Raw genomic sequence first — 19,000 nt, 5'->3', positions numbered from 1 at the left:
TGTTCAGATGGCATTTAAGAGCCAACCGCATTGCTATGGGTCTGGACTCACATGCAGGCCAGCAGATTTCCATCCCTAAAGGACATTAATGAACCAGATGGATTTTAATAACAACAGTTTCATGGTCATCATTAGACTTTTAATTCCAGGTTTGTATTGAATTCAAATTCCACCATTTACCATGGCAGGATTCAAACCCAGGTCTCCAGAACATTATCCTGGAGCTCTGTATTACTAGCCCAGTGACAATACCATTACGCCATCACTTCCCCTTCCCCTCATTTTCACATTACTGTTCGTGGGAGTTTGTTCTATGCAAATTAGCTGCCCTGTTGCCTAAGGCCAAAAGAATTAGGAGCAGAAGTAGGCCATTCGGCCCATCGAGTCTGCTCCACCATTCAATGAGATCATGGCTGATTTGTTAATCCTCAACTCCACTTTCCGGCCTTTTCCCCATAACCCTTGATTCCCTTACTGATTAAAAATCTGTCTATCGCAGCCTTGAATATACTTAACGACCCAATCTCTACAGCCCTCTGCGGTAAAAAATTCCACTGATTCACTACCCTCTGAGAGAAGAAATTCCTCCTCACCTCTGCCTTAAATGGGTGACCCCTTACTCTGAGGTTGTGCCCTCTGGTCCTAGACTCTCCCACAAGGGGAAACAACCTCTCAGCATCTACCCTGTCAAGACTTTTAGAATCTTATATGATTCAACAAGATCGCCTCTCACTCTTCTAAACTCCAATGAGTACAGGCCCAACCTACTCAACCTCTCCTCATAAAAAAAATCCCTCCATACCTGGGATCAACCTCATGAACTTTCTCTGGAGTGCCTCCAATGCCAGTATATCTTTCTTTAGAGAAGGGGATCACAGCCATTCACTGTATTCTAGGTGTGGTCTAACTAGTGCCTAACTAGTTTTAGCAAGACTTCACTATTTTTATACCCCATTCCATTTGAAATAAAGGCCAATATTCCATTTGCCTTCCCTATTACCTGCTGAACTTGTATGTTAGTTTTTTGTGCTTCATGCATGAGGACCCCCAAATCCCTCTGTGCTGCAGCTTTCTGCAGTCTTTCTTCATTTAGATAATATTCAGCTCTTCTATCCTTCCTGCCAAAGTGCATAACCTCACATTTTCCCACATTATATTCCATCTGCCAGGTTTTTGCCCACTCACTTAACCTGTCTATAGCCCTCTGTAGACTCTGTGTCATCCTCACCACTTGCCTTCCCGCCTTTTTTTATGTCATCCGCAAACTTGGCAAAAGTACATTTATTTCCCTCATCCAAGTCATTAATATATATTGCAAATATTTGTGCCCCAGCACTGATCCCTGTGGCACTCCGCTAATTACAGGTTGCCATCCGGAAAATGTCCTCCTTATCCCAATTCTCTATCTTCTATTAGTTAGCCAATCCTCTATCCATGCTAATATACTACCCCCAACACCATGGGCTCTTATCTTATTAAGTAGCCTTATGTGTGGTACCTTATCAAACACCGTTTGGAAATCCAAATATATTACATCTACTGGTTCCCCTTTATCTACCCTGCTTGTTACCTCCTCAAAGAATTCTAATAAATTTGTCAGGCATGATTTCCCCTTCATGAAGCCATGCTGACTCTGCTTGATTATATTATGCATTTCTAAATGCTCTGCTATTATACCCTTTATAATAGACTCTAACATTTTCCCAATGACAGATGTTAAGCTAATTAGCTTATAGTTACCTGTTTTTTTGTCTCCCTCTCTTTTTGAATAAGAGTGTTACTTTGGCAGTTTTCCAATCCTCTGGGACTTTTCCAGAATCTAAGGATTCTTGGAATATCACTGCCAGTGCATCCACTATCTCAGTTGCAAAAACGACTACACATCAAAGTACTTCATTGTCTGTCAAGCACTTTGGGACATCAGGTGCTTGTGAAAGGCGCTATACAAATGCAAAATGCAAGCCTTTCTAGTTCCCGAATGTCCTTAAGAGAAGAGAATCTACTGTCCTTAACCTGGTCAGCCATATATGACTCCAGGACCTCAGCAATATGGGTGACTCTTTACTGCCGTCTGAAATGACCAAGCAAGCCACTCAGTGAAAAACAGGAGCCTGATGATTTTAGGCAGCTAGATGGTGAAAAGGTTTCCAGAAGTAGAGAGCAAAAATTCTTGAGATCGCTGCAATAATGCTAGGGTACGCCCTGATAACAGTGGCTGGGAGATCTAACCCCAACTGTTCCTGCACTCCTATGATTCTACGACATTAAAGAATTGAAGAATAATGAGGTAAAATCAGGCTGAGTGATACTCATAACAAAAGCATGAATATGTTCAGGACAAGCGCCTTGGTCTTCTATTTTAACAAATGCAGTGAAGAACAGAACAATTGTGGACTAAGGTAGTTCCTATAAATTAAAAAGCGTAATTTAACGGTCGGGGCAGTGGGCCTGTCAGCCAGCTGGAGAGGTAGTGGCAACCACGCTGTGGCCATTTCCAAGAGCCCTGTTGAGATTAACTCCTAATTTGACAGCCTGGTGGCGGCTGTTGGGGTTCCTGGCTCCATCAGGGACAATTTCCCACCGGACGTTCTCCTGAAGGGCAGATGCCTTGCCTTTAAGAACTGCTGGCCAAAATGAGGCCAGCAGCTCTCCATTACCGGCAACACCACTATGAGCAGTGGCAACTGCAGGTACTACAGTGGGGGCCTACCAGCAGGATCATGAATGGAGCCCAAGACCAAGGCGAGTGGGGCATGACCACCAGGGCCAGTCAGGGAGAACTTGGCAAGGGAGAGGAGGAGGGTCAGTGTAAATGGCAAAAGGCGTCGTCCTGTGGACCCCTCCCTTGCTGCCGTTCGGCCCCTCTGTTGAACACAAGATGCCTGAGAAGGGGAGGGCCGCTCCTACCAGTCTGCAGTCATGCACCCCAAAGTTCACCTGGTGGTTTGCCAACATGGCATGGTCCCCACTCACCACTGGCTGTGAACCGTTGCTGTCAGGATGTGACCATTATGTAGCCACTTAAGGGCCTCAATTGGCCTCTGGGCAGAAAGACCATTCTCGATCCTTCCTGCCCCAGACTTGATTGGAGGGAGTCAGGAAAGCAACAGGTTATCTTCCCTACACCTTCCAGCCCCATTATATGGACACCCAGCCCACTCCCAGGAGGACCATTAAATTCCTCCCAAAGTGTTTGTGACTATTATTGCACAGGACCTTTCCACCTATGTGCTACCATGTCTGTAGTCTTGTCAAATAGCTCTGAGTTAACTGAAGTAATCCCTGCTAGGTTACCTTCATCCCCTAACCCAGGAATGCAGGAATGTCTTCTTCCATCCATTCACCCAACCTTGGGAAATCTTGATTCCCAGAGCTCAGCTGATTTTCTATGGGAATTCATGCATTAGAATGTTTCAAAGTTCAGGAAACGGTGACCAAATGGGAATAATTTTCCCCATCATGAGAGTTAATGGGCATAGTAAGGCTGACGTTCCCACATTTAACTAAGTCTTATTGCAGCTTTCGAATTGATGTGTTCTTAGACGACAAATACATGGTTCATCGCTTACAATGGGCAGGAATGAGAACTGAATGATCACAGTATTTTGGGACAGTGCTCTTTGATTCCTGGAATTTGAGGAGAGGAAGCTTTGCTGACTCCTGCCTTCCTTTACCTGACCTGAAAGTGTTTTGTACTGACAGCAGGTCGCCAATCTGAAAAAGCATTCTGTTCTCCAGCACTAACTTCCTACAACAGAAAAGAAGTCCGAGCAAAAAGGATTTCCTTTTTTTATAGCCTTAAGTAATAAAGGAAACTGACTGTCTATCCACAAGTGACATTACGCTCATACCATTTCCTCCTTGGCCGTCGATCTCATGGCTATAAACTAGCCGGCTGACAGAAAGATCCATCACAGGGAATTCCTATATTCTATAAATATTACATGACCGAGATATCAAGGAAGACTTTAGCCAGTATTTTTTGGTTGCTTGCATAGCTTGGTGGTGGTGGGGAAATCAACATAAATTTGCAATTATTCTGCCATTTTCATCTTCTAGACAGGCTTGTTTTCTTTGAGAATACAGAACTTTTCAAAACAGAAGGAACTGTCGTTATACGAAATAAAGCAGAAGATAAAATTTACTGGAATGCCATTTTTTAAATTCATTTAAGGATGTGGGCTTCACTGGCTAAGCCAGCATTTATTGCCGATCCCTAATTGCCCTTGAGAAGGTGGTAGTGAGCTGCCTTCTTGAACCGCTGCAGGCTACGTGTTGCAGGAACACCCACAGTGCTGTTAGGAAGAGAGTTCCAGGATTTTGACCCAGCGACAGTGATGGAATGACACTATACCTCCAAGTCAGGATGCTGAGTGGCTTGGAGGGGAACTTCCAGGTGCTGGTGTTCCCAGCAATCTGCTACCCTTTTAGGTGGTAGCAGTCACAGGTTTGGAAGGTGCTGTCGAAAAAGCCTTGGTGAGTTGCTGCAGTGCATCTTGTAGATGGTACACACTGCTACATCGGTGGTGGAGGGAACGATTGTTGAAGGTGGTGGATGAGGTGCCAATCAAGCAGGCTGCTTTGCCCTGGATAATGTCAAGCTTCTTGTGTGTTGTTGGATCCGCACTCATCCAGGCAAATGGAAAGTATTCCATCATGCTCCTGACTTGTGCCTTGTCGATGGTAGATGAGTTAATCTCTGCAGAATTCCCAGCCTCTGACCTGCTCTTGTAGCAATGGCATTTAAATGGCTGGTCCAGTTCAGGTTCTGGTCAATGGTAACCCTCAGGATGTTGATAATTGGGGATTCAGTGATGGTAATGCCATTGAATGTCAAGGGGTGATGGTTAGATTCTCTCTCATTGGAGATGGTCATTGCCTGGCAATTGTGTGGCATGAATGTTACTAGCCAGTTATCAGCCCAGGCTGGAAAGTTGTTCAGGTATTGCTGCTTCAGTATCTGAGGAATGGTGCTGAATATTGTGCAATCATCAGCAAACATCCCACTTTTGATCTTATGATGGAGGGAAAGTCATTGATGAAGCAGCTGAAGATGGTTGGGCCTAGGACACTACCCTGAGGAACCCCTGCACCGATGCCCCAGGGCTGAGGTGACTGGCCTCCAACAACTTCAACCATCTTCCTTTGTGCTAGGTATGACTCCAAACAGTGGAGAGTTTCCCCCCTGATTCCCATTGACTTCAGTTTTACTAGGGCTCCTTGATGCCACACTTGGTCAAATGCCACCTTGATGTCAAGGGCAGTCATTCTCACCTTACCTTGAGTTCAGCTCTGCAGTGCTATTGATGGAATACTGTCAGGTCCAAAGCCTTTAAAGCATCCAGTGCCTTTAGTCATTTCTTGATGTCACATGGAGTGAATCGAATTGTCTATGATGCTGGGGATCTCAGTAGGAGGTTGAGATGGATCATCTATTCGGCACTCCTGGCTGAAGATGGCTGCAAAATCTTATATTTTGCACTCATGTGCTGAGCTCCCACATCACTGAGGATGGGGATATTTGTGGAGCCTCCTCCTCCTGTTAGTTGTTTAATTGTCAACCACCATTCACGACTTGATGTGGCAGGACTACAGAGCTTATATCTGATCCGTTCGTTGTGGCATTGCTTAGCTCTGTCTATTGCATGCTGTTTCCGCTGTATGGCATGCAAGTAGTCCTGTGTTGTAGATTCACCAGGTTGACAACTCATTTGTAGGTATGCCTGGTGCTGCTCCTGGCATGCCCTCCTGCACTCTTCATTGAACCAAGGTTGATCCTCTGACTTGATGGTAATGGTAAGAGTAGGGGAAATGTCAGGCCATGTGGTTACAGATTGTGGTTATGTAAAATTCTGCTGCTGCTGATGGCGCACAGTGCCTCATGGATGCCCAGTTTTGAGTTGCTAGCTCTGCTCGAAATCTATCCCAATTAGCACACAACATGATGGAAGGTATCCTCAATGTGAAATGGGGCTCACGATATTAGTGTTTTCATTATGATTGCATGAAGTGATGTACAAAAATCTGTCATGTCTTCACTCAGTTTCAACAGTGAACCAAAGCAATACAACTACATCTAAATTCGGATCAAACTTCAATCAATCTTGCAACTGTTTAAAGTGTTGTTTCTGACAAATATGGAGTAAAGGGGTTGAGGTGCATGATCAGCCATGATCTAATTGAATAGTGGAACTGACTCAAGGGGCTGAATGGCCTACACCTGTACCAAATGCTCCGGTAACATTCATCTTTACAATTTAGCTAAATGAATTTTTGGCTTTCTTTCCTTTTAAACAAGGGTGCTTTTAAAATATTTTTCTGTCACACCAACTGAATAGGCCAGTCTCTCTGTAGTACAGGCTCTTTATTGGTCAACTAATTTATACCTTGTAAATATTTCATGTTATAGGGGATAAGTTCCAGAAGTTATGGGTAAAGTTATCAACAGATAAGGGCTTTACATTAGGTTTGTAAGCCACCTCATGAAAATTCCAGTAATGTCGCATTTTCTCTAGCACCTTGATGAGCGGGCATCTACCTAATAAGTCATGGCCCCCATCAACAACATCAGCTCCTCATAGATCAGCATGATGTAGAGAAAGCCACCTTGTTGTTAAACTGTCCAAGAGCCACAAAAACTGACCGTTGAATGTACCAATCCATGCAAACCAAATGTTTTGGCTTCTGAGAGTATGTTTACTAATATCAGGTAAAAGTAAAAGTTCGTACTGTATGAAACCGATTTCTCCAGGTTATACTCTTGCTCCCCAATGTTACACTCATATTTACCATTACATGCTCTTGTTGATTTGTTTTCATTGAGATTAACAAAATAAAATGAATTCCTTTTGCTGCCATCTTCAGTTCAGAGGCAACTAGACTCCATTCCAAATATATATTGTCATAACATATACACACAATTCTAAATAACAAAATTAATCCTCCGTCACTTTTATAATTATATTTTGTTGATGCGTCAATACAAAGGCCAGTTTGTAGAGCACTTTTCACCACCTCAGCTTGTCTGAAGCACTTCATAACCAATTAATCACTTTTGAAATGTAGTAACTTGTAATGTGGGAAAAATGTGGTTACTATTGTAATACACAAGAATATATATGTTTTGTATATATTATATATGTATATAGGATACAGTATTTTGTACTTGCATTTTATTGATATTCCAACAATAATTTAAGATGAATTATTCATGCTGATGCTACATGCATAAACACATTTACATTCTCAGTAGTCTCAAAATTCTCAGAGCAAATTAGAATGATTGCTTTTCCTTCCGAAAAGCAAAACATAATTCAAGGTTTTCAAACGACCTGCAACAAACAAATTATGAACATTAGAATACCGTGGGATTCATATATAAATACCAGCAGACATTCTGAAACAGCCCAGCTGATGCTACAATGCCAACCTCTTATCCATAAAGATCAAAAACATTGTGCAGTTCCTATTCAGGACCAGCACAGAATTGAAAACAGATGGCAAGAAATAATTTATTAAACTTTCCCACTGCTAAGCCATGAAGGTTTATTATGGTTCAATCCAGGATGAATTTTCTTGCAGAACAGTATTACTATTTCCCAGACAATGAATACTATTTATGGCTGGACAAATTCGTATGAAGTGGATAGCAAGAGAAACATAAGCTGCAAAATACATAGCGCCCAAACGCCAGACTTTAAAAATGTCAAGCTGGAAAGTTTCTGGCTACCTCTGGCATATGCTCTGACTGTCAGTATGCTAGTGCAGTCATGTACTGGAAGCATGCAGAGTGGGCAGATCAAGATGTCAAACAGCCTCTCATACTGATTTTATGTATGAACTGCCATTGGGGGATCATGCAAGGCTGGTTATTGCCCTCTTCTAAGCGTTCCCAGCTGGGCACGTGCCAACTCCCTCCAGGGGGACGCCTGCATCCCCACCCCAACTAGTATTATTTAAAGGTCTAACCATACAACTCCCAGGTGAGGTGTTCTCACTTACTTTTGCTGATGCAATCAGTGGAAGGACTGTGTTGATTGTGATTGGGGGCGTTTGTAAAACTTTTTGAATCTCCGAGGGAGTGCTGCTGAACCTTGTCAAGGTGATCAAGATAGATTGGAAGGTCTGTCACAAGCAAGTCATCTTTGGTATTGAGGGCTACAGAAGCAAATCTGCCTCGGTACTGAGGGTGACAGTTGCAGTCACGCGCAGGCTGCAGTGCGTTTTAGAAATGAAGAACAGGCAGCAGAGAGGGGAAGTAATGTAGGTTAAAATCAAGATTCCCAACCTGGTATATCCATGATTCATTGTTCAACCTGCAGACACTTATTCTGGGCAAAGCAGATCTAGCCAGTCATCAAAGAATTTGATGGTCCAGAACTTCTGGTCTTCAAATAGTCGGAAACTGGAAAAGCACCCCGCCCCCAGTGCCCCACGGGACCCCACGGAAGTCCCAATACACTGACTGTTTAGAAATTGCCCAGGAAGTTTGAACTTTAGATGGACAATTCCCCTACTCCCCGAGACCCTCCAAAAAATTCTCCAACTCTGAGTTGGAGTCAGAGTCTTCGGACAGTTCCAACTTACTTACCTGGATACTTACCCAGGAAATGTTAGATTAAAAAATCCTGGATAACTATACAACTGGCCACTCCCCATCACATCTCCAATCACTCATACTGAATATCACTGCCCTGACCACCACCAGCTCCACCCCCAGTTGAACCCCGACTCCCCTCTAACCCCACATGACTCAACCCCACCACCCAACTCCCCCACCACCCGACCAACTCCAGATCTGACCTGTCCCCACCCTGACCTGATTACCCCTTGAACCACCTACCTGCTCACCTACCTGCCACCCGACCCACCTCATCTATCTACCACCTCACCTACCTTGACCAGGTGCCACCCTGTCATCTTACCCTCATCCCACCCTAACCAGTTGCCACCCTGCCACCATACCCACCACTGCACCACTCTACCTATCTGCTACCCTATCCACCAACTACCCTACCTATCTGCCACCCTACCCACTGCCCTACTCACCTCCCCCACCTGCCCCCTTACCCACCCACCTTACTCACCTACCACCCTACCGCCTTACCCACTTACCTAACCCACCCTATCCCCTTACCCACCCTACCCCATTACCCACTTACTTTGCCCCCTTATGTTCCCTCTGTAGCTTTTCATAGACGGATATTTAAATTCTTTACTCACCAGAATACCAGTTGGTGCCGTAAAATGTGGGTATGGCTTCTCTTCCCCCAACAATCCAACACTACAAAGAAGCAGTTCCATTTCAGGCATGCTCCATATTTTTGGAGAAGCTGGGATCGGAAGACCCAGCCAGAAATGTACAGTTCCTGCGTGGCGAAGGAAAGTAGGAGCAGAGTGGCACTCCGATGGTGATTGTCACTCCTTGGAAGATTTAGGCCATTGCAAAAAAAATGGGGTGATAATCTTCAATGTTGAATGACAGTTAATGATGGAGAAGAATGTGGGAGATGGCTATTTTCATTCAACATTGAGCTTGAAAAAGATATCATAAAATGCAGATTTTCAAATGTTGCTTCCAGATGGAAAGCCAAAGAAGCTGAGCCCTATTTGCTGGGAGGGACCAGGGGGTCATTCTGTGATCTGAGGGGCAACCTCAAAGGAAGCAGGAGTCAGAGGACCAAGAGAAGAGTATTGTTTCCAGTGGTACTGCGTAGCACAGTTCCTGTCTCGGAGTGCAGAAGGGGAAAAAATACTATGTGCAGAGGGAAGGACAGGGAGGTATGAGGGGCAAGGAGAGAATGGATCTCAACTCAACTCCTATCATAGAATCATAGAATTGCTACAGCACAGAAGGCGGCCATTCAGCCCGTCATGTCTGTGCCAGCTCTCTGTAAGAGCAATTCAGCTACTCTCACTCCCTTGCCTATTCCCCATATCACTGCAATGTTTTTCTTTCTAGTTTAATATCCAAATCCCTTTGAAAGCCACAATTGATTCTACTTCCATCACTCTGGCAGTGCCTTCCAGATCTGAAACACTCGGTGCAAAAAAAAGATTTTTCTCATGTCGCCTCTGGTTCTTTTGCTGATCATTTTAAATAAGTGTCCTCTGATTCTTCACCCTTCCACCAATGAGAACAGTTTCTCCCTATCTACTCTATCCAGATCCTTCTTGATTATGAATACCTCTGTCAAGTCTCCTCTCAACCTTCTCTTCCCTAAGGAGAACAGCCCCAGCTTCTCCAATCTATCCTCTCAAGGAAGTTCCCCATCCCTGGAACTATTCCTATGTATACAGGCTGAATTATAACTCACCTAATTCTATTTGTTCCCTGCCTAAAACATTAGTGAAGAGCCAATCTGCAAAATATCTTTTTTTTTAAACATGGTCCAGCCTCCAACAATTGCCACAGTTTTTCTGTTATAGTTATTAAATGCACCCAATGGCGTGATACTGGGCCTACAGACCAGCAAGCTCTCAGGTTTGATCTCTGACCTGCGTATTGAGTTAGTTGATCTCAGCAGGGTGGTGGCAATGGCATGATGAAAACAGCCAATGGGTCCCTGGGCCATGGAGGGTATAAAAAAACTCTAACCAGGCTACTTGCAATCAATCATTATCCAGTGATTACAACTGGAAACTGCACATATGTAGAACTTGGATAAAGAAAAGACTGAAATTAGTTTAAATGTCCCTTCCCACAACTCACTTACTGAGATTCATTATCCACAAGAAGCATGGTTGCTTGGGTGAGTCACCATCTCTAGACAAGGATAGGGGTAAAAAAATGAATAAACGGATACTACACAGACAAGAAAGCTTTGCATTCCATGTATCCCTGTAGTATACCACAAAGGTTTTGTTTGGCAAAACTCTACAGTTCCTGATTTTACAATGTGCCAATGAAGGAAAGATTTGAGGCAGTCATTTCAAAGATTTCCATTTTTATTCAGGTAACTGAAGAGAATCCAAAGGAGTATACTTTTAAATGGTTGCAGTAAACCTTCAACTTGACAACATTTTCAGAAGTTGATGCAAATGCAATGGTGACAAGAGATTTTCTATCAAACTGCAAATCTGCATTTTGAAACCAAATATCAAAGTAACTCAGCTAGTTTGCTTTTTTTTGTTTAAAATTGGCCTGATTGGATCTAATTCAGGAAAGCGTCGCCCACCTCTTTTATGACTGGAAATGAAATCCAAGGCAAGGACACATAGCAGAATGAAACACATTAGGGTAAAAGAATTTTACAGTGTGACCCTGCCAAAATTGGGTATAAATCCTGACCTGGTGACAGATTCTTGGACATCACTCCAACAACCATAGCACCAGAAGGTGAAAAACAATGATTTAACAAAAGTCAATGTTCATTAACCAAGAAATGTACTTCTAAATGTACTCAGGACTTACCTCAGAACTTTGGTCTATGTAACATGATTATTCCTTTATTCGGCAGCCATTTTCATAAATACTCTTACACAAAAGCAAGCTGTCAGTTGGTCAGTGCAAAGTTTTGTCAACAATGAGATGACGCAAGCAGCTATTTTACTCTCTTCAAACGGTGCCATAAATTTGTAGTAATTCAGGTGCAGTGGGCGATTGCAGCACATTTGCTGCCTACTGTATGGAACTGATGAAGCAAAGGCTTCTTTCTGTCCAACTGCCAAAAGCACATTTGGCAACACAAGTCTTTCTTTTTTGTATGTGTGTTCGGAAGGAGTTAAGAAGCATCGCTGCCTCCCTGACTTGCATCTGAAAGCAGCAGCACTTGTGGCCGAGGAGGCCTCATGGATTTAATCCTCATCCATGTTAATGGGATTTTCAAGATGGTGGTGAGGTGAGGGATAGCTCAGACACTGAAGGGGAATGTTAAATGAATATTTGTAATAATCATTTCCATTAAAACTGCAATTATTCTGTTCAAATTATTCTTAAGATTATCCCTTTGATTTAAAATAATATATTACACAAATTTATTCCCTCAGGTGATCTGTATAACACACTACAGAGTGGGAGCAGTGAAATTCCCGGGTTAAGCCATTCAAGGAAGACTCACACAATTTATCTGTGATCATCAAAGCCTTCATCTCTCCCCTGTGGAGTAGATGCAAGATTTGATTCTGCGGTCAGAGCACCATCTGATCATACAAGGTGTATCGATTAAGAAATCATGGGCTAGCTGCACCTGATTTTTTTCACCATACCATAGAATCAAACAGCACAGGAGGAGCCCATTGTGGCTGTGCTGGCCATTTGAGAAAGCTCTACAGCTCCCCATTGTCCTGCACTTTTTCCCTTTTCAAACATTGATCCAATTCCCTTTTCAAAGGTTCTTATTGAATCTGTTACCACCATATTTGCCGGGGAAGCATTTCCAATCGTACCAAAACAGATTCTCCTCATCTTTCCACTTCCAGCAGAAGCCTCGGCTCCAGGGAGCACATGTTGGAAATCTGGGCGTGTGGCATACAACAGTTGGAGGTTCAGGACAGATTACAAACAAGGCCATCCCAGAGAAGAAAGTTACTCCAAAAGGCTCTGACATACTATTTTTTAATTGAATGGCAGAAATTTGAAAGGCAGGGGTAAATCATAGGTTCAACAACTGCTGCAGTGTCATAGTGTGTTCACCTCAGACCAGTTTCCATCTTATAGCTAGTTTCATGCTCTGCCTGCCATTGTCCTTAACTAGTTGTGAACATCATGGCTTTAGTAGTGAATAAAAGGTTCTGGTTACATTTCATCAGTCTTATATTTGTATTTTTACAAATCAATTCTTCTTTCCAAAATTCCAGGATCTCTAGTATTCTTCCTACCACAGTTATGTTACTAGCTGAGACTTAAGAGAGCAGTACAGGCAGGAGGAGAAGGTTAAGGTGGCAAGGAGGATTGACACTGACATGCTCTCCCCTCCCCCACCCTCCCCACCATTGCTACTTGTCCAAGCTCAGGCACAGGGTGGTCATCCACCCCAGAGGAGCTGGGCCCTAATGTAAATGGCAGAATTAGATCCTGGCACCAGCGGGACATGTGAGCCATTTTAACTGTAGGGCCAACTACATCCCACAGACTCCAACCAGCTAGTGAAAACCGACGGCGGCAAGCCTGCAGGCCACAGGAGACCCAAGCAAGTGATTTTTTTTTTGTTGAAACTCAAACATTTTCTCATCGGCAAGAGGAGCAGGAGCGCCACCCTGGCCCCATGAGGATATTTTTTGTAAACAAGTTCCAAGTTCAGTTCTGTTGAAGGGTCATTGGACTCAAAACGTCAACTCTTTTCTTCTCCACCGATGCTGCCAGACCTGCTGAGTTTTTCCAGGTAATTCTGTTTTTGTTTTTGTTTTGGATTTCCAGCATCCGCAGTGGTTTTTTTTTTATCCAAGTTTAACCTATCTGCTGATCAGAAACTTACCAACCTTCCCCCCCCCACCCCGCCAACCTAAATTTTAACTTAACCCACCCAGGACAGTTTCTTTGGGCCTCCAGGCAACCTGACTCCAGCCCTATTTTGACACCCGCCAATAGGCAGTGTCCTCATTCCCGCTGGTTTCGACAGGACCCAGAATCAGGGCGTGACCCGGGACAAATCAAGCTCCTGGAGGCCAAATGGTTCAGCTCACCCATTCCTAATTTCCAGCCCCAAATCTTAGAGAAAATGTGGGCCTAGAACTTCACTCGCACCTGACAACAGGTGCACACGGGGCTGAAGTGAATGATGCATACGCCTGTACATGTGGCCATGTTAAGCTGTTGCTGCCACCTCATTTTGAGTCAGACATGTTTTGCCAGGACTGGAGCCAGAAAACAGACTACACTGACACAGCTTAAAGGCATCCAGTGCCACTAAAAGGGAAGGTGCACTCTGGTTGCAGGAAACAGAGAATACTCCTGAAGAAAGAAATGGCTTCAATGCCTGCATATCAACCATTCAGCTTCTCCAATCTGCAGTCAGACCCTGATAGGCCAAAACTGCTTGAGGTTGCCTGCCAGGACTACCAGAAGTGTCCCTAGTGGAAGCTCAGCAGTCTTCTCCATCCTAATGTATCCACTGAGGAAAAAGTTTCAAACAGCACTAGGACACATGAGAAAGTCACTAAGGGGCAATATTGCGCAAGGATGACTGTTAATTGTTCCTGTTAAATATTCTACACAGATGGAATTGAGTTTCTGGTCTCATTTTTTGAGGAGGTTTTGTCGTTAATGTTTGTAGAAGGCAGGACCCATAAGGCTGAACTGAAGGGAAGCAATCAAATGGTGGTACTGAGGGTGGTGTTGATAAGGAGTATTGAGCTATATTGGGGATGGGAGGGATAATTAAGGCCTGACTTTTTGCTCCTGAGTCAGGAGCACAGAGTTGGGACAATTCCCGGCTCCGCAAACCCAACCTGGGAGGAAGTGCTCCAGAAGGTTGGACTTTTGCTCAGGGAGGGTTTGGGTTTGGGGTTGGGGAGGGCTGGCAGGGTGGCGTGGTTGTGGGTGGGTGGTGGGTGCGGGGCTGTTGAAAATCAGAGTTGTGGCTGCTACCCTGGAAAGAGTTTAGGGTTGTGGCCACTGCCTTGGGAAGATTTCAGAGGCTGGCGGGTGCAGAGGCAGACTGGGTGAAAGGCTGGCCTTGTTGCTCCAGTACTTTGCTAAAGCAATGAAAAAAGGAATAAAACAAAAAAAAAGCCCTCCAGTCCTCACATCCCCTTGCCTTCCCCCACATACACCGCAGGTCACCTCATTCCCCCCACCTACTCCTCATCGCCATCCATGCTAACCCATGCCACCTCATGCCCCCATCCCCTCCCAAGGTGCTTCACAACCTCCATGCCAAACTATGCCCCTCTACCCACTCCTTATGCCCCCCATGGGTCAACAAACTCATCTCCTTGGCCCTTTATAGCCCCTATGCTAACTTAGTGCCAAATCATGTCAATTGATGCCCCATAAGCAACCACCCTTTGCCCTTACGTCATCTATGCCAACTCACCCAGTACCCACAATGGGCAGACCTCAGGACCCATGCCAAGATTAGATAAAGTTCTTAAGTTTCTACTGATAAATTCACTATTTCAAAAAAACTATCAGTGATAAAAACCCATTTGCTACATTTAACTTCCTTTAATCCCTTATAAAAACATGCATTTGTACTAATAGTTCCACTTCAAAAACTTTAGATGAACTTGAAGCTGTTTATCAAATGTGTCTGTGTGGGCCCAGGGAATGTGTGTGACGTATGAATGGTGGTTGTGATTTACCTCATTTATTTTTAATTCGGGAGGTACTTTCAATAAACTTATCTTGTTCTGTGTTTAAACTCAGAAAACCTGTCTGACTAATTCTTTATAATCTGAAAGCATACACAGTGGGACTCCTGCAGTATATCTCTAAATTCACAAAAAGCCCTGTTACAGTCAGACCTGGAGTAATAGAATAGGGGAGTAATTTTTACCTCTCCTCATGTGCTCATAACACTGGTCGAACACACTAATCACATTTATAGATTTTGTTAAAGCATTCTTCAAACTTCTGGAACACGTCCTAGAAACCTATGGAATAGCCCAACCCAATATGTCAGATGCTGCACCTGTAAAGTAGGTGCAATGAGATCAAATCTCTAAAACATGTAGTTTCAAACAGCTTGTATTTTAGTAAACACATGTTAATTAACCCAGTTTCCAAATTACAGTCAACACTGAATTGAGGGGGTATAATCAATACTGAGGAGGATTGCAGCAAATTACAAGGAGACATTAATAAACTTGAAGAATAGACATATAATTGGTAAATGAATAGGTAAGTGTGAGGAATTCATTTTGGTAAGATAATTAAGGAGGCACATATTACTTGGAAAACAGGAGTCTAAATGGGGCAGAGAAGCAAAAAGATATGGAAGAAAAATACATAAATTAAAAGTAGTGACATGGGTTAACAAGGCCAGACCAAAAAAAAAACCCAGGGTTTATTTCTAGAGGATTGGTATTGAAAAGTAGAGAAGTTATGGGAACCTTGTATTGAACTTTGATTAGGCCATATGTACTACTGTGTATAATTCTGGTCACCATATTATATAAAGGATATAAAGGCACTAGAGAGGATATGAGAATGATTTACAAGGATGAAACCAGAACTGCGACATTCTCCAATCAGGAAAGGGTGAACAGGTCAAGTCTCTTTACTCTTAAAATTGAAGGACAAGGGGTGACCCAACAGAGGTCTTTAAAATTAGGAAATAATTTGATAAGAGTAGACACAAATAGAATGCTACCACTTGTGAGGAAGAGCAAAACTGGAGGACATCAATATAAGATAGTCAGCAAGAAATCAAATCATGAATTTAGAAGAAAAGTCTTTACCCAGAGAGCAATGAGAATGTGAAACTCACTACCACAGGGAGTGGTTTAGTTGAATTGTATCCATGCATTTAAGGGAAGGCTGGATTAGTGAAAGAGGGTGAAGAGAATGGAGTTAAACAAATAAGGATGGGAGGAGGTGCAGAGCACAAGTGCCAACGTGGACCAATTGGACCAAAAGCCCTGTTTCTGTTCTGTATATTCGATGTAACCTTGTACATTTGCACCATTAGTATGGTCCTTATGATCTATGAATAATTGTACCAGAAAAAGACAGGAACCAGCTGAGACAGTGATAATAACAGAAAGTACCAGCATACAGCCAGATGTGGGAATTAAGGGCAACAGACCTCTGATTGCTTCTTGCCGGAGCATGCTAGCAAACACAGGTACACTTCTTTACTTTGTAATAGTCACTGCTGCCAAACAAAGACGTGATACCAGGTTGAATAGACAGAAAAAGTGACCATCATAACAAAATAAAGAAATATACTAAATCAAACATATATAAATGAAAACACTGTACATTGGCGCTCTTTAGAAGGCAATAACCATGTTTAGAGGGATTCACTTTTTTTTATGAACATCTAACCATGGAACAGTTACCTTGATAACTCAATTCTGCCTCTGGGCTCAAATTAACTCAGCTTCACTCAAATGGGTTCAAACTGAATATCTGAACATTTTACTTGAAATATTGAAGGCAATCTAAATGAACTGTTTTCATTTCAATTCACATACAACATTTTGATAATGCCATGTTACCTCCTGCACTCATTTGTCTTCTCTTCTGAAAAATCACTGCTTACCTCTTGCAGTTTGTCCTATCTATACCCCATATTGTCTTGACATTGCTGAAGCCTCTTTTCTTTGTGTCTTGTGTGGGACAGTGGAGCACAATTATTCTGGGAAGGCTGGCCACTGAAGCATGAACGTGATTGCACCAGTCTAAACTGTTTGTACTTTTACACAATATCTAACTGTATCTCTGTCACCTCCTCCAGCCCTACAAACCTCCAAAATCTCTGTGCTTTGCTAATTGTAGTCTTTTGCGCATTCTCAATTTTCATGCCTTCAGCTGTCTGTGCCCTAAGCTCTGGCATTCCATCCTTAAACCTCTCTGTCTCTCTCCCTGTCTCCTCCTTCAAGGTGTGCCTTAAAACCTAATTTGTGTGATTTTATGCACTAGAAACAGAAATAACATAACATTTCAGCTGCTGGGTTTTATAATGCTCCCGTGAAGCCCCTTGGAGAGTTTTATTATGTTAAAGGAGCAATAGAAATAAGTTAAAGGCAATAATATAAATAAGTTGTTGCTGTATATAAATGCAAGCTGCTGTTGGTGGTGCAGTGATCAAGTGCTGTTCTGGAGAGACTGAAGTAACTTGATACATTATCATGGGTTGGATTTTACAACCAGCAGGCAGGTGCCACGGTCAAATGCTGAAACTAATGTACCTTCCACTCCCACCCAGTTCCATGGCCCGGGAGCAAGTTGACATCGTTGGGACATTAATTACATTGAAACAATACTTCCACCCCCATCTGAGGAGGAAGTCCCACCTCCAAGAACTACTAGCTAATTGGATAGCCGTCAGCTCTCTGGGAGTGGTGGCCACTGCTGGGACTGCATCTAGTTCCCAACAACTTTAGTTGCCGGAGCTGGATGCAAGGTAAGATGGGGAGGGGGAGGTGGGTAGCCTAGCACCAGCAAGGCAGGCAAAAGCTGGCATGGACAAAGTCAGGGAGGAGGGGAAACCTGGAGATGTCTGGAGCTTGGGGAAGTGGGGTAGGGGGGGGTGGTGGTGGACACTTTCCTGCCCAAGCAATGTAATGTAACCTGTTGTTTTCCCAAACCATTGCTGTCCTCAGCCTCCTGCCAGTGAAATAATGCCAGAGGGGGGAAGTGGCCCTCAAGTCACCATTAATTGGCCACTTAAGGGCCTCAATTGGCAGAAGGAGAGGCAGGCCACCACATGGGCAAGGAATGGGCAGATAGCCACATAGGGCAGGGGTGGGGGGTAGGTGCCAAGAAAGGCACACATGGCATTTTATGAGTTCCTCCTGCCTGCAAACATGCCAGCAAGGGAGCTTAAAATTCTGCCCCATGTACTTCTACATTACTGTGAACTATATCTTTAATATTATTATATTTATTATATTATTACATTTTCAGCTTTTGGCATGATGAACTCTCACACAGAACCTATGAAGTTGACAATTGACATCATTGTGATTTGCAATTCACACATTTCTCTCCATGTTTGTTGCTACCATTTAAAGCAATTTCACGGTGGATTCTTCAACAATAGTTTCATCACTGCTTTCCATGCTCCCTGACTCTCGTTTTGCCAACCTTTCTTTCTAAAATAGTGAAGAGTGCGCTTGCATACTTTCAAAAAACGCGTTAGTGCAGCCAATAATGGCCCCATCTGGGTTTTTAGTGCCATCATTACTTAGCAGACGCTGTTGAGAAAAAGGAACAAAAGATCTGAGAGCAATCAATGATGTTCTTACCTCACTGAGAAGGAGCCTTTTAACTAACCCAAGCAGGTCAGGGTTGTTTTGTTACCATTAGAATGTTGAAGGCAGTGCTCTTTGGTCAGAAGCCTCATTCTGTTGCTTTGCATAGATTGTAGCTTATTTAGCTTTTATTCCACCA

This window comes from Cetorhinus maximus, chromosome 12 (genome assembly GCF_964194155.1).
Source record: "Cetorhinus maximus chromosome 12, sCetMax3.hap1.1, whole genome shotgun sequence".
NCBI classification, from domain to species: domain Eukaryota; kingdom Metazoa; phylum Chordata; class Chondrichthyes; order Lamniformes; family Cetorhinidae; genus Cetorhinus; species Cetorhinus maximus.
Note: the sequence above shows the minus strand (reverse complement) of the source record.